The 25,571-nt window shown below is 39.4% G+C and overlaps 1 long non-coding RNA gene across 1 annotated transcript; it reads right to left on the reverse strand.

Moving 5' to 3' along the window:
* Positions 1 to 415: 415 nt before the first annotated feature.
* LOC111761757 (uncharacterized) lies at positions 416 to 23,664 on the reverse strand. The gene is made up of 4 exons (XR_009186134.2): positions 23,506 to 23,664; positions 20,977 to 21,174; positions 3,938 to 4,136; positions 416 to 1,011 (listed from the first exon to the last, which is right to left on the reverse strand). It is a non-coding gene; the product is annotated as an uncharacterized lncRNA (long non-coding RNA).
* Positions 23,665 to 25,571: the final 1,907 nt, after the last annotated feature.

Raw genomic sequence — 25,571 nt, forward strand, 5'->3', positions numbered from 1 at the left:
TTTACTGGCCAATATTGGGGTAGGCCCTGGTTATGTCTATAGTATTTAATGTTCCTCGACATTTTTGCATTTCTTTTATGAAATATTTTAAAGCTCTCCAATCAGTACCTTGTAATGGAGATACCCACCAAGGTAATCCAGAAATGCTTGAGGTTGACAACTGTCCACAAATCCAACAATTAGACTGGTTTTAGAGTTAGCGTAAGAATGAGCCCACTAAAGGAAACGTTTATTACCTTGTGATTTATAATTAAAGATAGGAAAGAGAGTTTAAGTAAAAGTTGAGTAATCATGTTAATTATGAATTAATTTTCAATGAATATAAGTATTAAATTAACCAGGATCCATAATCCTAGGAAAATAAAGAAAAAGGGAATTAATAGCAAATAAAATAACCACCTGTAACTTATGAAGGACTTTTCCTTTTATTTTATTTTATTTTATTTTTTTAAAGATTTATTTATTTAATTTCCCCCCCTCCCCTGGTTGTCTGTTCTTGGTGTCTATTTGCTGCGTCTTGTTTCTTTGTCCGCTTCTGCGTCTTGTTTCTTTGTCCGCTTCTGTTGTCGTCAGCGGCACAGGAAATGTGGGTGGCGCCATTCCTGGGCAGGCTGCTCTCTCTTTTCACGCTGGGCGGCTTTCCGGGCGCACTCCTTGCGCGTGGGGCTCCCCCACGCGGGGGACACCCTTGCGTGGCACGGCACTCCTTGCGCGCATCAGCGCTGCGCGTGGGCCAGCTCCACACGGGTCAAGGAGGCCCGGGGTTTGAACCACGGACCTCCCATATGGTAGACGGACGCCCTAACCACTGGGCCAAAGTCCGTTTCCCGGACTTTTCCTTTTAAACAAATATTTGAGTCCATCTGGAGGTTCACAAGTATATTTACTTTCAGCTTCTTCAGGACAGTTGATGGGAACAGTTGCTTTTTGGCTGAGTGGTAGAGAGTCACTGTGCAGAATTGGTTGTAGCTTGACTCTAGTATGATAGATCCACAGTTTAATGTCCTGTAACTTAAGAGACAAGGAGTGAGTGACAAGTAATAGCGGGTATAGTCCTACTCATTTGAAATTTAGTTGTGCTTGGGGTAAGTTTTCCCACGTCCTTAACCATACCCAATCCCCAGGTTGATAGCTGTGTAAAGGAATTTGTGGGGAACTTAAGATAGCTGGAAGCATAGTTATGAATTTCATTTGAAGTTCCTCCTAGGGATTTTACACATTGAATAGTGGCTAATTCAGAATAGGATGCATATTTCCATCACATTCAACTTTTAGGAATGGCCTTCCATATGTCATTTCATAAGGACTTAAACCTAGTCTGCTTCAGGGTGCTATTCTTAATTGCAGGAGTATAATGGTCAGGGCTTTATCCCATTTTAACTGGGTTTCTAAGCAAATTTTTGCTAGATATTCTTTTAATGTTCAGATCATTTGCTGTGTTTTTCCTGTGGATTGCAGTCTATAAGAAGAGCAAAGCTGCTAATCAATACCCAATAAGCCAGAAACATCTTTGATACTTTAGAGATGATGGCAGCACCATTGGTGCTTTGAATGGATAGAGCGTGTCCAAACCCGGGAATAATTTCTTTTAGCAAAATTTAACAACTTCATGAGTTTTCTCAATTCTAAAGCTTACACCCATCCAGTACAAGTGTCAACAAATACCAGCAGATACTTGAAATTTCCAGGGACCTTAGGCATTATGGCAAAAATCAGCTTGCCAATATTCTCCTCTGCCTAATCCCCGAAACTGAACATCTGTTGTTAAAGCTGGTACTTTGGGCAGGGCCAAAGATTGACTTGAGTGCATGTTACACATTGATCAGGTTCAGCTTGAATAGTTGGGCATAAGTTAGCCCTGTTTAGAAGCTGAACCATTTGTAAAGCACTTCTCATCCATAGTGTGTAATTTGGTAAAAGTGTTTATGAGGGATTTGAGGAGGTTTTCTGGGACAAGAATTTTACTCATTTCACTGCATTCATTTTCATTTTGTAACCATCCCCGTTTAGTTAGACATGTAAATCCCCATTCTTTTGTCCTTGTGAAGTACTTTTCTGTATACTGAGGTTTTCCAGATGTCACTAGTTCAAGTCACTGTGAGGTAATAGTGGGTGGTTTGGGTAAAACAAAGCAAGGGTGGTGGTGGGGATTTCCTTTTTTTGCCACTTCACTGGCTGCTTTATCTGCCAATTTATTGCCTTTGGTTTCTTTGCTATTAGTAGCTTAATGTCCATTTCAATGAATAACTGCCAATTCTTTTGGTTGTAAAACTGTACTTAAGAACTGTAAGATGAGGTCTACATGTTTAATAATTTTATTGACAGTGGTTAATAAACCACGTTCTTTCCAAATGGCTCCATATTCATGTAGGATGGCAAAAGTTTATCTGGAGTCTGTACAGCTGTTTGCCTTTTGTCCTGCACTTAGGTGTAGGGCCCTTAAGAGAGCAATTAGTTCGGCTCTTTGTGCTGTGGGCAAGGTCTTTGCTTCTAATATTTCAGAGAGAGTGACTACTGAGTAGCTAGCTCTGCTTTTTCTATGTTCCATGTAGCTGCTTCCACCTGTAAATAAATTCTAGGTCTGGATCTGGTAATGGGATGTCTGTTAGTCCTGGGCAGCTAAAGTATACTTCGTCAGGGAGTCGTACACGATTATGCCTGGGAGTTTTCCATTTTGGTCTTTCATTAAATTCAGGCAATAAGGTAGCCAGATTGAGCTTATCTATAGTTTTTAATGTGACATTTGGGTTGTTTAGTAAAAAGACTTCCTTTGCTTAGATGACCATTATTAACTATTGACCCCCCTTTTTGTTCTAGTAATGTCAGAACATAATGTCAGGTGGGAGAGCCCAATGTGAACTTTTCTGCTTCCCAGAGAAGATCACAGATGACAGTTACTGCTCATAAGCAGGCTGACTAGACTCTGGCAACCGAGTTGAGTTGCTTTCATAAGTACACAACTGGCCAGGGGTACTAATCCTCCTAGTGTTATGCCTTGCCATTCAGGTACAAAGAGTTCAAATTCTTTCATTAGGTCAGGGAGTCCTAGAGTTGGGGTTGACAGATGTTGATCTTTAAGGTTTTGAAATGGTAGAGAGCATTCTGGGATCCATTCTAAGGGATCTTCTTCCCCCTTTAGGGTTTCTTATAGGGGTTTAGCAATAAGTTCAAAATTTGGTTCCCACAGCCTATAATAGCCAGTAATGCCTATAAATCCTCTAAGCTCTTGTTTCTAGGTTCTGTTACTCATCATAAAGTATCCTTTCTGCTAGGCAGTAAGGCCCCTTGTTCCTCTGACAGTTCTAACCCAACATATTTAACATGGGTTTGTGTTATTTGGGTTTTCTTTTCAGATACTTTCTTTTTTCTGCTAGCCCTTTTGGTACTGTTATGGTGTTTTGATTTGAGATTTCTTGTGTTTTACTGGCTATGAGTATATCATCAACATATTGAAGGAAAAGTCTTTCTTGGAGTTGTACTCCATGTAATTCATTGGAGTGCTTGCCCAAAATGAGTTGGAGCAGCATTTTTTAATCCTGTGCCAACATAGTCAAAAAATGTTGTTTTATTCCTGTATCAGACTCTTCCCATTCACAGCAAACAGTGTTTGTGATTCTTTTTCTATGGGGTATGCAAAGAAAAGCATCTTTTAAATCTACAGTGAACCAAGCATAAGCCCCTGAAACATTGCTAAAGGGAGTATATGGGTTAGGCACCATTGGATGGATGTCATCTACTACTTGATTGACAGCTCTTAAACATTGCACAAAATGGTATTCTTGTGTGCTAGGTTTTAAGACTGGTAAGATGTTAAAGTTTGACTGGCAGGGTCTGATTAGGTCCCAACTTTTTAACCAGGGTTGCAATACCTATTTTTGCTTTGTGCCTGAGTGGTATTGTTTTAAGTGGGAGGTGTGCTGTTGGGTTGCAGCCTTACCTCCACTCTTGCACAACTCTTGCTCTTCTGGCGGTCCCCAGTGCCCATACTTCAGCTGGTACCTGTTTTTTTTGCTTCATGTACTCCAAACTTCTTGGTACATTCTGCCAAACCTAGCAGGGCTGCAGGATGCACCTCTGGAACTGTAGGTTGATCTCATTGGGTGAGGAGAGTGAGGCTGGTAGTTTTGAAAGCAAGTCTGGACCGAGGAGAGAGAAATAGGGCATTCAGGCATGTGGAGGAACTTGTGCCTTAATTAGGTGTCTCTGACCTGACACTGGAGGGATGGTAGGAAAAACCTATCATTGGTAATTCCTGAAACTACAATAATTGGGACGAACTCCTCTGTCTTATGAGTAAGTTTTTTATTTAGAACTGAAAAAGTTGCTCCTGTATCCACCAGAAAATTTACTAATTTCTCACTTACTTGGAGAGAAACATGAGGTTCCTTGTGGGTGATCAGGATTGTTTCCTGATCAGTGGCCCTGGGCTGCATCATGCCATATCCCTGCCTTGTTCGCCATCAGCTATGGACTTTGGGTCAAGGGGCCAGGAGCCTTTGTGCTCCCTTCTTTGTGAGACTGGGACAGTCTCACTTCCAATGCCCTTCTTTGCAACAAGCACACTGCTGGGGGCCCAAGGGTTTTATAGGGGCCCCAGAGGTCTTGCCTTTCATGGCCCCCTCTGCTGCTGGAAGGTGTTGCTCAGGACTGCTCCTAAAAGGTTAGCATTAAATGAGCCTTAGGTGCGATTGTTTTCTTATGATGCTTGTCTTGCGCTGCTTTCCAATTGTAATATACCTTGAAAGCAATTCCTGCCAGGGCAGGAATTGGCAGTCCTAGCCGTTCTGCTACTTTTTGTAATTTATAGCGGATATCAGGAGCACTTGGGCAGGTAAAAGACTGGTCATCATTGCACCGATGAACAGGATCATCTGGGTCTAGGTCGGTGAACTGGTCATAAGCCTCAAGGAGTCTCTCAAGGAACACAGATGGAATTCATCCGCTTTCTGGACAATTTCTTGGATTTTGCTTAAATTTTTCTGTTTAGGAACTCCATTCCTGAGTACTACTATCATGCAAGCTTTGTAATAATCTGGTTTAGTTCAGTCCCCTTGTTCCATTGGGTTCCAATTGGGGTCAGTTATTGGTACTGCTTGGCTTCCCGGGACATGAATGGGGTTGTTAGGATTACTGTTGGCTAGAAAATCAACATGATCTTGAGCCTTTTCTAGTACAATCTGCTTTTCCTCTGAGGTTAAAATTGTATTCAGGGAAGTGGATGTGGCTCAACTGATAAAGCATCTGCCTACCATATAGGAGGTCCAGGGCTCAGTACCCAGGGCCTCCTGACCCATGTGGTGAGCGAGCCCGTGCACAGTGCTGCCACATGCAAGGAGTGCCATGCCATGCAGGGGCGTCCCCCATGTAGGGGAGCCCCCACACAAGGAGCGCACCCCACAAGAAGAGCCATCTCTCATGAAAAAATCGCAGCCCGCCCATGAGTGGCGCAGCACACATGGAGAGCCGACACAGCAAGATGATGCAACAAAAAGAGACACAGATTCCCAGTGCTGCTGACAAGAATGCAAGCGGACACAGGAGAACACACAGCGAATGGACACAGAGAACAGACAATGGGGAGGGAAGGGAAGGAGAGAGAAATTTAAAAAAATTTTTAATGTGTATTCAGTAAAGACTAAATGTCTGTCCAATATAGTTCCAAATACAGATTTGAAAAGATTTTCCATTCTTCTGGGGCCCTCTCTGTAGCTAGGGATTCAATCTTTCCAGTTACATAGATCTGATGTTGAAAATGGAGCATGCATGTACAGCTAGCCCCTTGGCTGTCCTTGCTCAACTATCCCTACAGGTACTTGTCAGAGGGGAAGTTGACCCTGGCCTTCCCCTCCTGAAGCAGAGGCACCTTGGCCAAAGATGCATCACTTCAGGTGTGGAGTGGAGAGGCCATTTCTGGGGCATCTAACAGTAATCCAGGTTTGTTTCCATCCCCCGATGTGGGAGTGGAGGAGGTATTGGGGCTGTGGCAATTCCAGGCCTGGAAGTATTTGAAGGAATGATGGTATCTAAAACTTCATCAGTGTCAGTGGGGTTTGAATCAGGAAGAAGTTTTTTCTGATTTTTGCTTCCCTCATTTTTATAATTATTTAACTCTTCCTTTGAAGTAGAGAGTTGAGTAACCAATTCCTTAGCTGATTGAGCTAACAAGTCCTTGTCATCTCCGGTTTTTTAATATTGGGGTTTTGGGGCCTGCCAAACCGGCAAAACACCGTGCCTGAAACATTCCCTCTGAAGTTTTTCATTCTGTGCTAGTGGCATATAACATTGAATATAAGGAATTTCAGCCCATTTACTTAATCTCCTAAAGAACAATTACAATTGTAGAATATTATTATATTCTAAGGACACTGAGCTGGCCATTATTGTTCATTCTCTAATGCATTTTGAGGCCAGACTTCCTTACAAAGACTTTCTCTTTTTAGTCATATGTTCATATCCAAATTGTTCCCAGTGCTTAATAACGCAGCCTAGGGGGTTGCTCTTTCCCTCTGAACTCTGGTTATTTCCCATTCTAGTTAAAATTAATCAAACAAGTACCAAGAACCAAGGCCAACACCTCCTTATGCCAGGGGCTGCTCCTTTCCCTGATCTAAGCCAAAAACCAAGCGTGACTTTGCCGCTTGCAGTGTTGGCAGAAGTTATTGTGCTGCTGAGAAGAGAGACAATACAATTAGCACATACAACTCACAGAACAGAACCTGTTTTCCTTCACACTCTTAAGGATCCTAGATCCCTGGGGCAAGACACTCCCTTTGGGACTCAGAGTAAAACACTCTGCTAGCCACAGAGCCCCAGCCCAGAACATCTTGCCTCGGGGGTCCAGGGATCCACCAAGCTGCACTGTTTTCACGAGGACGCTGGTTCCCTCTGAGGTCCAAACTAAAGGAGACCTAACCGGTCCACAGGCTCGTCGCTCTGCACTGCAAGGAGACACACACCCCGAACTAGGCTAGGAAGGAAAAGGGGCTTTGTTAGCTGGCAGAGGACAGAGAACTAACCAACATCAAATCTGCCTCCCTGTCAAGTTTTTTGTTTTGTTTTGTTTTGTTTTTATTGCTTTTATACAGATTTGACATAAAGAGAATCGATCAAAGACATGATTGAAAACAAAGAAAAATAATCGTAGACTCATCCTTAGGAAGAGGTTTGTGGAGCTTTTCTAATTTTTCTGCCCTGGTTAACATTTAAGATACATATTGTGCCTTGTGGCTCTAAGTTTCACAGTGGTAAGAATAGGGAATAAGTGGAGCATTACGAGGATCTGTCATGCATTTTCTTTACAAAGAAAGAGAAGTAAAGGATCTGCTTAATATTAAACTTGACGGGACTATGTGCTTTTCTGTAGAAACTTTATGTCTATCCTAAGGTCCTTGCTCAGTTACAAGTACAATTTGATTTGTTCATGCTACTGTTCATGCTACAAAACTCTCAGTTATTTCTGTATTCTTATAAATATTTACTATGTGCCCCTCATGCCACACTGCACCCATCAATTCTCCAGTTTAATTAATCTCAGCATACTCGCATCAATGGTTAAAGTGATAGCCTGGATTTGTATCTCCACTTCCTTTCTTCCTTACAAAGAAAAGATGGTACAAAATTAAGATTTTGCCACATGTCCACAGGAAGTTGCATGGCATAATGAATTTCGTAATTTGCTTAATTACGTTTCAATCAACCCTAGCTATATAACATGAAAACACACATATACAACTTTGCACATGCACACACATACATCCACATAGAAAAAGCACTAGAAGAATGTATACCAAAATGCAAAAGGTTATATTGCAAATTATTCTGCAAATGGTGGTGGGATTGTCATTGTTATTTACTTCTTCATATTTTTTTTGTATTTTGTAGATTTTTGCAATTAGCATGTACTTATTTTATAATAATAAAGAGTAAACTCTGTTTTTTTAAATTAGAGAAGTTGTACATTTGTAGAAAAGTCATGCAGAAAGTACAGACTTCCCATCTACTCACCCTCCTTATACACAATTTTCCCCATTAAGACTTTGCATTAGTGGGGTACCTTTGTTAAAATTGATGAAACAATTTTATTATAATTATACAACTAAAAATAGTCCATAGTTTACATTGGGTTCACTGATTATGTTGTATAGTTCTATGTTTTTTTAAAAAAATTTATTCTAGTAGCATGTATATACACCTAAAATTTCCCCCTTTTAATCACATTCAAATATGTAATCCAGTGGCCTTAATTACATTCACATTGTGCTACCATCTCCCCCATCCATTCGCACTTTTCCATCAACCCAAACAGAAACTTTACCAATTAAGCATTAACTTCCCATTTTCTACCCCTTGTAGTCTAGTTTCTGACTATAAAATTGCTTTTTCTATGATCTCATTTCAGTGAGATAACACAATATTTGTCCTTCTGTGTCTGGCTTATTTCTCTCAACATGATGTCCTCAAGGTTCACTGACATTGTCACATGTATCACAACGTCATTCCTTTTTATGGCTAAATAATGTTCCACTGTATGCATATACCACAATGCAGTGCACATATATTTCTTTTATTATTATAAACAGTAAAAAAAACATTGTAAAAAGATATGCATATTAGCATTCTTTTACAAATAAATAATGACCACATTATTACACAGTGTGCAAATAAATAAATAAGACCCCATTTCCGAGTTATCTCCCCACTCCCATCTCCACGCTATCTTTTCTCTGTGCTTATACATGGGAAGTGGAACCTCACTGCTGGAAGAAGATGAAAAGCCATATTACTCAGCCTTGCAATATGCTCTGCACTATCTTACTTTTGCTGCTCCCGAGTCATTCTCTTCTCTTCTCCACTCTGCTCTGTAGCCCTTTAGATTGACCTCACCTGGTCTGCATTAACCATGTCCATTTGCCCTTGGACTTCACTTGGCTTTGGCCAAGGGGGCAGTATGTACTGGCAAGGAAATAGGAGGCAATGGTGTCCTACAAGAGCCACAGCTTCACAGCTCCTGTCAGGCAGCTCTCTCCACACATCTTTCCCCTTCGCTCTGGTGCTTGCTTTCTCCCCTTGTCCCTTCAGGGTGCTGGTGGTAAAGGCTCCCTCTATTACTACGCAGGGTTTGGCACATCCCTAAACTCTGCCTACCTTTACTAAACCCTCCTTAATGACCAATTTGGAGTGTACCATCTGTTTTCCTGCTGAGTCACTGACTGAAAGAGACTTTATTTCATCCTAACCCCATAGTACTCATGAATCTGTCCATAGTCATCCTTCAGAGTCCCTGGGGCTCTCACAATGGGGCCTTACCACAATTATAGCTAGATTCAGGGTTCCTCAGGCCTCTCCAGTCTTACTTTCACCAACTCAGACATCTCCCCATGGGACCAGGAAACCCAGAGCATGAAGCATCTCAATCTCATGGAAACAATCTTCCTGGATAGCCTCTGTTCCTGAGCACTGCCCCAGTGTAGTTTCACTGCCCAAATTGCTGTGACATCCCAGATTCCCCACCATTGCCCTTTTATCCTTTGCATTTTGTAATACATTGTCCACTTTTATCTTTAATCCCATGATTCAACCTTTGCCAACCCTTTGCCAATAGTCAACTCCCTCATTGAAGAAAATTCCCTTCATCTCCACTAATGTGACCAGTTCAGTCTTATGTCTTTTGTTTCTCCATTTACTTTAGAACTTACTAGTCTTCTTATCACCATCTCTACCAAGGTTCTAGCCCAGATCCTAAGGAGGGATAGGAAGTAAGAAGGAGTCAGAGGATAAACCCAGCCCCACATGCTGGTATAAGAGATGTGAATTACTCAGGACAGTCATATGTAAGAAATGTTACATGTCCTTATTTTTTCTAAGTTAAATGAAATCTGGCTTCAAGTCTACATATCATGATGTCAGAGGTATCTATTATAAGTCATTGGTGATAGCCCCCATTTAGTAGGAGCATACAGGAATCCTAGGACTCATGCTGGAAAATGAAGCAGGACCCGGACCTAATTCTATAGTTGCTGTTATCACCATTGGTTGTCCTATAATATGATTCCACTGCCCACTGCTGATTCTCCATCATCTATCTGGCACTGGACTATCTCTAGGTAGACTGTCTTCATGTTTTCTTATAGGGAACTTCTCCACCTATTACACTTTATTATGGGGACTATAGTCATTATCTATTGCTGCTTAACACACCACTCCACAACTTAGTAAGTTAAAACAACAATGATTTATTATGTCTCCTGATTTTTTTTGGGGGGGGGGCGGGGATAGTTGGGTAGTTCCGCTGGTCTCACCTGACCTAATTCATGTGGCTATGTTCGGTTGGTGGATTGGCTTGGGAGTAGCTCAGTTGAGACAGCTGAGACAACTGGGCTTCTCTTTCTGTGTGGTTTCCTTCCTGGATGTCTTTGTATTTTGGTGGTCTCAGCATTCCAGGAGGTTGAGAACAGAAGCTGCAAGGAGTCTTAAGGCCTAGCCTTGGAAGTCATGTAACATCATTTCTACCACATTTTATTGGTCAAAGCAAGTTACAGGAGCCAATCCAGAATCAGAAAGGAAACTTTCTCTTTCTCCTGATGGGAGAAGTGGCAAAGTCTCATTGCAAAAGAACATGCAAGATGGAAAGGATTGTGTCATCTTTGGAGACAATCTACCAGAGATACGTTTATTAAGGGATAAAGGGTTGCCCTGGCTACAAAGAGGGGAAAATAAATATCTTTAAATTTTCATAATTAACCTTTAGCCAAGAAAATAAGATACCATTAATTTCTTGCTGTGAGCCTTCTTCCCTTCAGGCCCCATGTTGGGCACCAGTTGCTGTGGTCAGCTCAGTGATAGGTTGGCTTGACAAGAACTTTATGAAATAAAGGGACAGAGAGACACACAAGAGAGGAGATAAAGATGAGGCCAAGGGACTCTCAGCTTCTGGAACTGAGAGCACCTCAACCCTAGTTTCCACCTCGTTTATACTGGAAACTACCAAGCAGCTGTTTGCTATTAGAACTGCAACATCATCTATAATAGGGAACAACTGCAACATCTACAATAGAACAGGTATAACATTTACAATAAGGAACAGGTAATCCAGTTTCCCACAACAATTTCTCAGTCAAATTATTCTTCCAAATTATATTTTATTGCAAGTTATATCATAATATATAATAATAACAAACAATAATAATAAAAAATTAACCCAGCTTGAGAACTATAACATTCCCAATTCCTTAGAAATCTCCTAAATACTTTTTTACAATCAATTCCTCTCTCTTCTTCCTTCCCTAAAAGTAATCACTACCCTAGATTTCATACTAATTATTCCTTTGTGTCTATATAGTTTTGTCATAGGAGTTGGTATCTGTGGCAGTTTAAGTCTTTTGTGGACCCAAGAAAATCCTGTTCTTGGAGATAGTCCATTCCCGTGCATGTAAACTTACAGTAGATGGGACAATTTGATTAGGTTCAGTTAAGTGAACTTCCTTTTTTTTTTTAAAGATTTATTTTTTATTTATGTCTCCCCTTCCCCCCCCGCCCCCCAATTGTCTGCTTTCTGTGTTCATTTGCCATGTGTTCTGTGTCTGCTTGTATTCTTGTCAGCAGCACCGGGAATCTGTGTCTCTTTTTGTTGCGTCATCTTGCTGTGTCAGCTCTCCATGTGTGCAGCACCATTCCTGGGCAGGCTGCACTTTTTTTCATGCTGGGCAGCTCTCCTTATGGGGTGCACTCCTTGCACGTGGAGCTCCCCTACACGGGGGACACCCCTGCACAGCATGGCACTCCTTGTGCACATTAGCACTGAGTGTGTACCAGCTCCACACGGGTCAAGGAGGCCCTGGGTTTGAACCTTGGACCTCCCATGTGGCAGGCAGATGCCCTATCTGTTGGGTCAAATCTAATTCCTGGATCTTCCTTTTGATTAGGTTACTTCAGTAGGGCATGACCCAGGGTGGGTCTTAATCCTCTCACTCGTATCCTTTATAAATGGAGGAACAAAAGGCCTCAGGCTCAGAAAAAAACCTGCGGAGACAGAGAGAAACCCAGAAGCTGAGAGAGAAAACCCTGGAAGCCAAGGAAGCCATTTTAGCCAGAAGCTGAAAGCAATGAGACCTGGAGGCGAGGGCAGAGGTGAGCTGCCCTGTGCGTGATTGTTCACAGCTGTAGCTTGGGGAGACCAGGACTTTGCAGAAGGCAGAGAATGGCAGACCACCATTGTGCCCTGCCATGTGCCTGATTACTCACAGGTACAGCTTAGTGAGAAAGCACCCTTAGATGATTCCTTGATTTGGACACTTTCATGACCTCAGAGCTATAAGCTTTTATCCTAATAAATCCTATTGTAAAAGCCAACTCATTTCTGCAGATTGCTTTGGTAGCATTTAACAAACTTAAACAGTATCCCTAAACAATATATTGCCATTGCTTGATTTTATCACTCAGTATTGCTTTTGAGATTTACCTATGATAATTTTTCATGGTTATAGAGTTTTCTGTTGTGTGAATATACCTCAAGTATTTATTTTACTGTTCATGGACTTTGGGCTTTTCCAATTTTTAAAAAAATTATCAAACAATGCTGCTATGAACATATGTCTTTAAGTTCACCAGAACATTACATCTTTTACCAGGAGCTTACATCTTTCCTGATGCACAGAGGCAAGAGTTCCTCTAGTGCCCAGGGAGAATCCCTGAGTCATAGAGTATGCAATATTCAGTTTTATTTAGTAATGGGAAACTATTTTCCAATCAACCCTTGTCCCAGTATTGTATGAAAGATCTCATTGTTCCACATCCTTGCTTCTCAGGTGGTAATTTCAAACTAATTTTTGCCTAACTGGTGATCTTTAATTAGTATCCTATTATTGATTTAATTGGCTTTTCCCTAATTAATAATGGAATTGAGAACATTTCCATATGTTTATTGATCATTTGTGTTTATTCTTCTGTGAAATGCCTATTAATATATTTTGTCCATTTTTCTATTGAGTTGTCCTTAATTCTTAAGAATTCTTTACCCATATATTCAGAATACTATCGTTTGTTTGTTAGTTTATATGTATTGAAAATATCTCCGAGTTAGTGGCTCTTTTTTATACTTGACACATTAAGTTCTCATGAAAAAAATCTTGTGTATGTCTATTTATATTCAAAATGACCCCACTTCTCAGGCCTGTCCCTGAACCAAGTTTTTGCACCTCAACTCTCTTTCCTTGGAAAAATTCCTTCCCATAATGCAGTAGGGAATAGTAGGCTTACCTATCCCCCACCATGTCTAGAAAGGTAGGAATTCCAATTTTTTGGAAAAGGTCCTTAGTTATCCAACTGAGAACAGGCCAAACAAGCCACTAACAGAGTTAATGAAAGGTGCCTGCCAACTGAGAAAGAAGACCTTCCAGCTCCACAGCTGGGGTGATTAGCAAACACACAACCTATGGAGAGCTGGCAGAACAAGGTGAAAGATTGGATTCAGTTTGAATTTTGTATGTACACTAGAAAACCACCTCTCTCACTCTTCAGTCTCAGTTGTTTTTTGACCGTCTCATTTTATCCGTCTCCCTTTCTCTCCCCATGCCCTTTCTTCTCTCTCTTAGTGTGAGTCCTGTTCACAATCCCTAGCAAACCCAGGGCATCCTCCCAAGGCAGCCTGACATAAGGCATTTTGTCATCACACTGACAAATAAGCCAATGTTCAACTACAGCCTTTGTGGGAACTTTCCATCAGGTTTTGACATGCTTGCTGTTCACAGCCTTAAAGTCTGCTCCTGACTTAGACCTTTTCAAGCATTCTACCTGGGAAAGTACCTTTCCTTAAATCATGTTTTATTTATTTTCTCCTTCATGTTCAACAAAAGGAACATGACTGAATCTTCCCAAGCAAATCTTCAGGGTCACTATGAAGTAATCTTAGTTTCTACTCCTCCAACTCTAAAATCCCATCAACTCTCCATGAACCTAAGATATATTAGAAAGTAACATGGGATTGGCATCTAGCTGCAAAACATGGTATAGGCACTGCATGCTGAGTATTAAAAGAGAGCTTTCTAACTAGTCAGAATAAAAAGACATGGGTAGTGAGAAAGTAAATAGCAGAGTTTAAAAGTAGTTCAAGAAGGTCCTCAGTCAGATTCACAGAGATAGAGTGTGGAAGATATGTTATTAGGAGACCATGAGTGGAGTAGAGCCAATGCTCAATATAGGCAAAACCTATGATAAGGTGGAAGGGGGTGGTTTGGTAGTGGATGGAGGTGGTGGTGGTACAGGGATGTGAGTGGCCAACAGTGCTGGAATGTGAGGTTGAGCAGGGTGGGAGGGGATTGGGCTGGACTATTCATGGAATTGGGGGAGGGCTGGAGGAAGGAATAGGTGAATTCTAGGGAATTATAGGTCTGTGGTTGAAACTACAATGGTGGGAATGCTTTTTGGCAAATAGGCAGGGGAGGGTCACGGGTTCAGGGTGTCATTGATAGGGGTGGGGGTAGGATAGGGTGTACCTGGGCATGTTTCTATGGAATATGAATGTATTCATCTTGTCATAGGATGTTATCTCAGTTGGTGGAGACACAGACAATAAACACGAAAATATTAAACTCCCATCTTGGGGAGTCCTGCTATGTTCTCAAATAGAAGGGCAAGAATATCTTGAGTACATAGGCAATGCCTTATAAAAGAAAGCAGACAAGTATGTCAAGTCCTCAATGTTAATGCATGAAACTATGAATCTTATAGCTCAAAAATTGAAACTTAGTGGTTACCATAGATTCTGAGGGAAGGGGAGGGAAGAATAGATGGAACACAGGGCATTTTTTAGGGCATTAGAATGGTTCTGCATGATTTTGCAATGACAGACACAGGTCATTATACATTTTGTCAAAACCTATAAAACTGTATGGTGCCAAATGTAAACCATAGTATAAACCATTGACCATAGTTAGTAACAATGCTTTAATATTTTTTCATCAATTGTAACAAATGTACCATACTCATGTAAGATGCTATTAATAGGGGAAAATGTGAGCGGCAAAGGGGATTATATGGGAATTCCCTGTATATGGATAGTCCCTGTATTTTCTATGTGACTTTTCTGTAACTTAAATCTTCTTTGAAAATAAAGTGAAAAAAATAAGATTCCAGGGGAATATATACAAGAAATTGTGAATAGACATAAAAGATAACTGATCTTACAGTGATGAAAGGCACAATGCAAAAAATTTTCTGTGGGGACTCTGTTTTTGGGGAGGTTTTGGATTACATAAGAGTTGTGACTGTGGTAGGGAGGATCACTGGTGTGGGGTGTCTGTGGTGGTGGGATGTGTGGGAATGGATTCACCTGGGGCATGCCTCTATGGAATGCAAATGTGTTCATGTGGTCATGGCATATGGTCTGAGTGGATGAAGACCCACCCAATAACTAACAGAATATTGAGTTTCCATCCTGCTATATTCTCTAATAGTGGCAAGAATCTCTGGAGTACATGGGCAGTGCCTAGCAAAGGAGGACAGACTAATACACCAGGCCCTGGATGTTAATACTTGTACTTATGAACCTTATTCTTGTGAAATCAAAACTTAGCCTAGTATTATATATTGCCTAAGAGTTACTTTCTGAAACCCTCCTTGTTGCATCAAATGTGGCCTCTCTCTAAGCCAAACTCAGCATATAAGCTCACTGCCTGCCCCTCCCCACTCCCTCCGGGATGGGACATGAGTCCTGGGGATGGGCCTCCCTGGCACAGAGGGATTATTCCCTAGGGCCAACTAGTGATGCATTTGGGAAAAGACATTGACCAAAGAGGAACTATTAAATACAGATGAGATTTCATGGCTAAGAGATTTCAAAGTGAGTCGGGAGGTCATTCAGAGGTTACGCTTATGCATGTCTCAGGAGGATCTCATTGACTGCCACAGTAAACAGTGCCTCAAGCAGGGGTGCTCCTGAGGATGCTAGAGACATCTGGACACAGTAGGTATGGAAACAACGCCAGGAAATCAGTACCCCACCAGTGGCTTTACCTTGGAATATATGATAATTTATCTCCCCATGTATCAGAGTTAGACTCATTTATAATTTTCCTACATGGTTTTTCTGCTCCTTTTATTTGAACCTAAAATTGTAATATACCCATTAAATATATGTCCCAGAAACTTAGATCTTCAGGCTTTTCATATGCCAGTTGAGCCCTGAATCTCAGCAGAGTTGCAGCGAACATTGACTCTCCAGTTCATTATATTCGCCCAGGACAACTAACAAAGGCTGATGATGGACAAGGTCCATTCCAAAAAACAGAGAGTATCTACAACTGCAAGCAAGACAGTTCCATCCATCTGCCCCACAGGTTCTAAGCCTCCTCTTGATCAGAAGCAGAGTGAGCATCACCATCCCCAAATCCTCAAAACTGAGGAATGAACAAACGTAAGAGGGGAATGCAACTGTGGACCAAAATAGACTTATTATTCTAGTAATGGAAGAACTTGTAACATTGACACAAAGACTGGTCACCAGAGGTTCTGAGAGGAGGGAGAGAAAAGAATAGGTATAACATGGGGCATTTTGGGGACATTGGAATTGATCTGCATGATATTCTAATGACAGATACAGGCCATTATACATTTGTCATAACCTATAAAATTGTGCAGTGTAAAGTGAAAACCATAAAGTAAACTATTGACCATGGGAAGGAAGGAAAGTAGGAATGAAGGAAGGAAGAGAGGGAGGGAAGGAGGAAAGAAGGGAGGGAGGGAAGAAAAGAAAAAGAAACAGTGAAACTAAGTTTGATCCAGAATAATAAAGGAAGCTACAAAGGAAAAAGAGAAAAGAAAAAAGAAAAAGAAAAAAAAGAAGGTCCAGGGCTCAGCCTCACCAACTTCATTCAGCCCCATCCCAGTCTTCAGGAACTGCTTCTTCTCACTTGCTTTGAATTCTTCCTTCTCCACCCTTGCTACTTAGCATACTCATCTCAATTTAAATGTTCAGGATTTCACAAAAGCAAGGAAAATAGTGAGACCTCAAATTGCTTCTGAAGTACAGCCCTGCCAATACCCTAAAAGCTAAGAACAGCAAGGAAAATTTAGTGGAACAAACACAAGTTAAGAGCCCCATAACCACCTCACCATATCAGTGAGGAAAGAGCTCCTTCTACCCTGCTAGGTGGCAGAACTGCCAGAGGTAGGGCAAGGGGATGGCTTGACTTGGTTCTGGTGAGACACACTTGATCCTGCAGGGCCCAGACTGTACCATTCATCTGGTTTTTTATCACATATTACCTTGTAGCAATTCTGATATTGTTGTCTTATATCTCCATTTAGCTCTCCAATTCTCATTTTCCTTATTAGAGTTATATATCCTACCTTGCCAACTACACTCCAGTTCTTAGGAGCAGGGACCTAGATATATGCCTCTTTATGTAACACATAAAGCTCTACAGGTTCTTGATAAATACCAGTGAAATGAAATCATGCCTTTTTAAACTTTAGCCAAACCACTTCTCTTTCCAAAGTAAGAGCTTAACTATTTTCATCTTTCTCCTCTTATCAATGGTTCCTAAAACCCTAAATAATTTTAGTTACTATTCCCAAGTAATTTTCCTTATGTGGAAAGAAAGGTATTTAGACTACAAAAGAGGCCTGTTTTTAGAGAAGCAGAGAACACTTAAATATTTTCTAAAATATTTTGTTTAATTTCCAGTACTAGGCTGATACTAGTCAGCATTTTCTTGGTTATTTTAAGTGAAGCAATATATTCCCAGATTGTCTAAGAATGTGGTTCTGAAAGTGTGGTCCACAATCCCTGAGATATCTGAGACCTCTCAGAAGGTCAGCAAAGTAAAAACTATTTCATAATAATACCAAGATATTATTTGCATTTGTAACTGAGATGGCATCGGCCCTGATGGTGCAAAAGCAATGGTGGTTAAAACAGCTGGCCCTTTAGCATTAATAGTTGAATTCTTAATACCATATATTCGCAGTAAAGAAAACATGCCAATTTCACTTAAGAATGTCCTTGATGAAGAAATAAAAGTTATTAATTTTACTAAGTTTTGACCCTTGAGAATACATCCTTTTACTATTCTGTGTGACAAAATGAGATCTACACATAAATCATTTCTGCTGCATTATAAACCCAAGGATTGTCTTGAGGAAAAGCACTTGTACTATTGAGCTGCAAGCCAAGCTCATTGCTTTTTTCATGGAACACCAGTTTCACTTGAAAGAATGACTGACAGGAAAACTATGGCTATTCAGAGGTTAGTATTTGGCAGACATTTTCTCAAAAATGAATAAAGTGAGTCTATCACTTCAAGGATAAAACTGACAGTTTTCCATTTTCAGTCAAAAATTAGAATTTTGGAAAACCTAAAGACTTTTTCTAATGGAATCTGTGGAGATATTAACAAATGTGGGTTTTTGTTTTTTAATATTATAAAATGAGACATACCAACATTTGGAAGACCTACAAAAATCAATAAGCCAATATTTTTCAATAAATAATTAACATTTTACAAAAATCATTCATACTGGAAAGCGGATTTTGGCTCAACAGATAGAGTATCCACCTACCACATGGGAGGTCCAGCGTTCAAACCCAGGGCTTCCTGACCCATGTGATGAGCTGGCCCACATGCAGTACTGATGTGCACAACCAGTGCCATGCCACGCAGGGATGTTCCCTGCATAGGGGAGCCCCCCACACAAGAAGTGCACCCCATAAGGAGAGCTGCCCAGCATGAGAAAAGTGCAGCCTGCCCAGGAATGGTGCCTCACACACAGAGAGCTGATGCAGCAAGATGACACAATAAAAAGACACAGATTCCCGTGCCGCTGACAAGAATACAAGCGGACACAGAAGAACACACAGCGAATGGACACAGAGAGCAGACAACTGGGGGGGGGAGGCAGGGAAGGGGAGAGAAATAAATTTTAAAATAAATAAATCTTTTTTAAAAAAATCATTCATAGGTTAAAATACGTACAAAGAGCAAGATGAGCCAATGGCTTTTAAAATAATAGAACATGAAAAGCTAATTGATATGGTTTCAGATTCCACAGTACAACCAACCTCTAAAAACTATCACTTGGTTCATTTTGGTGTAGTATCAAAGAATGTCCACTACTATCTGAGGTTATTAAAATCTCCTTCTTTCACACTCTATATCTGTGTGAGGCCAGATTTTCTTCATATATTTCAATCAAAACAACTTTGCAACAGCTTAAATGTAGAAACAAATATAAGCATCCAGTGTTCTTCTATTAAATCATATATTAAAGAGATTTGCAAAAATATAAGACAATGCTGCTGTTGATATTTTGGAAAGATGTTTTAGAAATATGGTTATTTTTAATTTAAATTGTTTTATTTATGTTAACATATAATCGATTTATTGTTATTTTAAACAAAGAAATATTTTTAAATGTTTCTGAATTTTAATTTCTAAGTGTTGACTCACATAACTTACATAAACAAATCTCTATGGGGTCCTCAACACACTTTCGGTTTATGGTTTGGGGACTAAAATGTTTGAGAACCATTGGTCTAGAACTACTCAATTTGTAGGTCTTTTTCTTTGAACATTACTTATGGGCTTGAAGCCTAACATCTTTAAAATATAAACCTCGTCATCATCCCCAAGTGCATTTTGGGGCCCATGCCTACACTGAGGCTTCTCTGGTACATTTATGATGGTTCGCATGGCATGACTGAAGATCATCCTATATTTCACTTCTCAGAGGGGCTCCATTTTATTTGAAAACTTGAAGGTTTTGTCTGTCCAGGTCATTCATAAAGATGTTGGAAAGCATTGCCCTCTGAACTTCCTACCATAAAAGGCACCCATTTAACCTTATACGTTTTCTGTCTCAAAGACAACAATCTGCCCTTGACTAAATGTCACCCTCAGTTTCACAAAATCTCAACGTTAGAATTGTTTGTGGTGTGCAACCTACTCAAAGGCTGATAGTAGTCAAAATCTACTGCATCCATAGGTTTTCCTTGAACTGCTGCCTAATTCTGATGTGAACTTTATCTCACAAACTTAACATGCTTTACTGTTTCTGCAATTTGTAGAATCTCCTTTTTTCTCCCATGAAGCCCTTTTTCTTGGTTTCTTTCACTGCTCTAGTGAACAAATATGATTTGTCCTACAACATCTAATTTGTAAAATTGGTGACATTCATTTCACATGAAGGTATTTTTAAAATGTTAGGTTCCCTTTTTATTTTTTAAATGTAACTACAGGTATTTATTTCAATGTAAGTTTAGTCTTTTTTCCTTTTCAAAATAAAGCATCTTAACGGATTTTTTTTCTTATTTTTCCTCTCCTTCTGGATTATAAATTCAATCAGGTTGTCACTGCTACATAATAGTTCACCCACAGCCACTTTCTGAGCTATTTGATCACTACTCAGGACAAAATGCAATATATTTATTTCTTTGTGGATTTAAAGACTAACAAAGAAATAATTGTATTATCCCAAACTCCTTTTTCTATATCTGATCCTGATTCAAAAAGAATTGCTACAATTTGTATAAACCCTTCTTTTGGCTTCAGCCCCTGGTTAATATCACTTGGTTTAATTTCATAGCTTCTCTTCTTTATTATATATGTCAGCTCAGGCTCATCATTGGATTAAATAAAGATGTCAGACACACACTGGACTAAATGATGTGAGTTATACAAATATGTAAGACAATATAAATAAACTACACATATCATGGTTTCTGACCTCCAGGAGTTTAGTCTAAGGAGGGAGGGAGACGGGCTGACCTAAGCAATTCTCGCTGGCACAAACACAGTGCTTTGGGAACACAAGGGAGAACAGCATGAACTCCTGGAATCATAGCGGCATTACTGAAAGCAATCATTTGTGCCTTGAGGTTCTCCACCACCTTCTTTGTTTCCCCGTGCTCTTGTTTCCCTGGGCTACAACCAGTCTGGGTATCTATGATGCTCAGATAATAAGTGTAAAGGTTTTTGTACCCACCTACCTCAAAAGATGATATTTGATACCCTGGCCTCCCAGTCCACTCCCTTCTGGATGGTCCTTTGATGGCTGCTGGGGTTTTCTGCACTGCTTCATCGAATTCATGCCTGGAAACCCACTGCACACCAGCATCGTGGTCACACAGAAGTTCCTTGACTGCTTGGATCCACTGTTCCTGCTGCCACCACTGAAGAAGTCCTACAAGAAGGAATCACATTTTTGTCAAGTCTTTGAAGCCCAAGAAAGCAGTGAATTACAGTTACTTTTAAACTTTTATGAGGGCCCGTCTCTTTTGCTTAGTTCCCTCAGGAAAGGAGCAAAGAATAAGCTCTGTAGAGTGGAAATGGCAGGGGGAGAGCCAGCTGAGGAGTCACCACCACACATGTGTTGAGCACTCAAATAATTTTTCTCCTCTCAGTACAGTCCTGCCTTCCTGGAGGCATACTGATCCCAAAGGTTCAGAAACTCATTATCTCCTCCCTGTTGTCTTATATAACCCAGGAATGCCAGAATCCGACCATCAGTCTCAAAGTCCCTTTACCGTTTATCCTACGATAGGGTCCCCATGCACATAGAAATCTTGATGGAATACGTGACTATCCCAGCATTTCTGAGGTGAGCATTCAGGTTAGGTGTCTAGCCTGATCTTTTCTAGAAAGATGTTTCAATTATCAAAGTAATAAACAATCTTTTTCAAAAATTCAAATTGTACCCAAGTCATATATAAACAATTTTTAAAGAGTCCCCATCATTCCTTTCCTCTGATCTCCCTCCTCAGAGATAGTCACCGTTTCAAATTTGATATTTTCTATATATACTAAAATAAACATTTTAACATAATAATATACTAGTATTATGTTTTATTATGTATTATTATATATTATTACATTTTTAACATATATAATATACAGTAGCTGACTTTGGTGAGAAAGCACCTCTTATGGTGCCTTGATTTGGACTTTTTATGACCTTGGAACTGTACGCTTTTACCCCAAATAAATCCCTTTTTAAAAGCCAGCCCATTTCTGGTACTTTGCATTGGCAGCCCTTTGGCAAACTAAAACAGAAATGACAAAATAACAAGATTTTAAAAATTCTTACCAATCATACTGTTCCTAAAATAGTTTCACCCCCTTCTATATGCACACTCCTGTTTTTCATCAGAATTTCAGTCCTTTTGCTTGCCTCAACTCTGAACTATGTTCCTTCTAATTTTATCCCAATTTCTAGCATAATGTCTGGCAAGTAATAGGTACCTAATAATCATTTATGAAGGAATAAAGGAAGAATAGATGCTGGCTACCACGTGCTGCAGTATGTTCATTGTTTTATTAGCTGCTATCTTCACGTCTTTAAAATGATTTTTCTGCCACTCTTCATGCCAAAAGCTGCTTGAAGAGGTTTTAGTTTAGTCTAGGACCTGGGTTATGGAATGATTAGAAAGTGACTGTATGAAATTCTTGGTCCTTGGCCCTGGAAGAACTAGAACCAGCTCAGAATCAAGTAAGAGATAAGATGTATAAGTTATTTGAAGAAATGGCCACTACAATTCTCAGTCTTTGTGATCCCCTCCCTCACATTGTTTTTACACTTGGCCTTAGAACTTGCTTTGGCCAATCAGACAATAGCAAATGTGCTACAAGCAAAGATCTGACAAATGCCTGTATATTTGGGCTTGTTTTTTCTTGCTCCCCTTGGGAACCCTGAAACCACCATGTGAAAAACCTGGGCTCGCCTACTAGAGGTTTAGAAACTACAAGGAGCAGAAATAAGCCTCCTAAGCTGAGGCTGACAAACACCAGACATGTCAGTGCAGCCATCAATCTCATCCAGGTCAAAGTTAACTGATGCATGAGAATTTATTAGAAAATGATAGCATGAGAAGAAATAACTTACGTTAATTTTGTCCCTTAACAAAAACACAAAAGCCTAAATAACAGATGAAGTCCAACAATGCTTACATGCATGCACACACAAGGCATCCTGAACAACTTGGGTTATCCCAAGAATACATGGGATTTATCACATAAGTCATCCTATTAACAGAATAAAGGGAAAGTTTTTCCCATTGTTTCAGTCAATGCAGAAAAATCATTCAATAAAATTCAGCAATGATTTCTAATAAAAAATTTTTAGCAAAACCAGGAACAGAAGGAAATTTCCTTAACTTTACATGGTTATCTTTCAGAAAACTCACTCAAAATATCATACTTAATGACAAAACTGAGAACTTTCTCTTTAAAGTGAAGAACAAGATTAGGATGCCCATTATTATGTTTCTATTCAATCTATTCAATATAAGATATAAAAAAATTAGAGAGGAAGAAAGAAAATTGCCAGATAATATGATTGGATAACATAGAAAATCCAAGGGCATCTAAAATCTATTACAAGTTTAAGAGATTTAAGCAAGTTGGCAGGATACAGAACTTATATATAGAAATTGATAGAATTTTCCTACATAACAGCAGGAAGCGATTTTTTAAAAAATCACCATAGGCAAATCCCAGGAAATCCCAATCTGCTTACTGGCTTACTGGAATATGCCATCTTGGTTGTATTTCCATATGGTGTGGATGGATTAGTTGCACATTTCTAAATTCCATGAAATCAGAGATAATGTCTTTTCTCAGTGTTTGAGTGCCTGCTTCCCATGTATGTGGTGCTGGGCTCATTCTCTGGTACCAGCTGGAAAAAAAAATATTGTAAGCAGCTCAATATCTTTTCTCTGAAAAGTAACCTGAAAAAACCAAAAGGCCCTTTTATTCTAGAAATGAAATAATAGTGAAAGAATAAGCATCTGATCAAACAACTGCTCTTTATAAAAAATACAAGTAATTTGCATTACATTTAATACTTAAAAATTAATTTTTCTAAAACACCCTGAACAACAGCACAGATTTTCTATTTCAAATTAACATTCATTACAATCAAAATGCAGGGGAAGGGAATAGTGGACAGGCATAAATTATTTGAAAAATAGATATCATTTCCAAAAAAGTGTCCTGTCATTTTCTGTGATTTACCTATCCACAAACAAACACAAATTCCATCCGTATTCCTGTGTAACTTCCACCTGAAATCTTAATCTCACACATGGCTTCTGTCTCTTTCTTCCTCTATATTAGACAAGTCTTGGTGATTCTGCCTTTATGATACTTTTCTAATTATTTTCTTTGGCCAACTTGATCCTAGGTCTAAGATAATAGGATACATTTAGAGTACTCTTGGATGATTCAGGATTATTATTTCAAGACTTCATCTGACTTGATAATTAATAGCTAATAAATAAATCAATAATTTGATCCAAATTATCTGACACATGATGCAATAGCCCAGTCAAAATAGCTAACTAGTGTTTCTTGCATTAGAAAGAAAACATTGCTAATGCTTGGTTTTCTTAAAATTTATTCTACCCTGCTCAAGTTACATTGGTACCACCATATTCTTTATTATATTATTTAATAATACAAATTTTATTTACTTAATAACTGAATGCTGCCAACAAATAGGTTGGCAGAAACAGAACCTTCCCCAGTCAAACCTCAGGTAAGTCAGCAGCTCCAGCTGGCATCTTAACTGCAGGCTTTTGATACCCTGCAGTAGCCAAACTGTGACCTGACTTCTGAACTGCAGAAACTATGAAATAATAAATGTATGATGTTCTAAGCCACTAAGTTAGGGATAATACCACTAAGCAGTAAGAGATAACTAATATGCTGATTTTCTTAAAATATTTTCTTAAAAGAAATTATAGTCATGATAGGATTTGGGTGTCTTGCATATATAAATACTTAACTCCTGTTGGAAAAGTTGCTTTTTATAAAAGTATAATATTTATATTTTCACACATCTATATAAGTTTTACATATGTATAAAACTATTATTGCAACCTGTGAATTTAATATGCATCAAATTATAAGCACCAAGGAAATTTGGATACTTTAAATGGCTTGTCCAAGATCCTAGTTCCAGGATAGTAACAAATCCAGGGACAGAACTTACCACATTGAAATGTGGTTTCAGCATTCATATGACATATAACCAGGAGGAAAATCTTGACAGTCTTACATTTTTAAAGTGTTTATTATCAAAACCTTTCCAAGAACTCTTAAAAGGCAAACTTCTTCTCACCTAGAAAGTATATGCCCTATGTAAACTTCAGCATTATAAAACATATCAGAGCTGAATAAAATGGTTTTTATCTGTATTGGACTCCTTATGTCAATCCAAATTACTTAATGATAAAAGAGAAAATGTTTTTTTTACATTTTATATTTCATTCAACTTCTTATTAAATACATAAGTATTAAATACAGATGCTGAAAAAGAAGGCACAGCCACTGGTCTCCAGAAGCTACTAGTTTGAAGCAACATAGACTTTTCTTCGCTTAACAAAAGGCTGTCTTAAAATGTTTCATTTAGCCCTGATAAGAAAGCATTAATGAGATAAAACATGTACAGTGTCTGGCCCAGAGTAAATGTGCCTATTATTGTTATTAGTAGACAGAAACAGAGGTGCACAGGGACAACGCATACCAAATTTTAAGCAAGAGCTGAGAGAACCACACCACCACCCTATTACTTAGTAATTT

This window comes from Dasypus novemcinctus, chromosome 6 (assembly GCF_030445035.2).
Source record: "Dasypus novemcinctus isolate mDasNov1 chromosome 6, mDasNov1.1.hap2, whole genome shotgun sequence".
Classification (NCBI taxonomy): domain Eukaryota; kingdom Metazoa; phylum Chordata; class Mammalia; order Cingulata; family Dasypodidae; genus Dasypus; species Dasypus novemcinctus.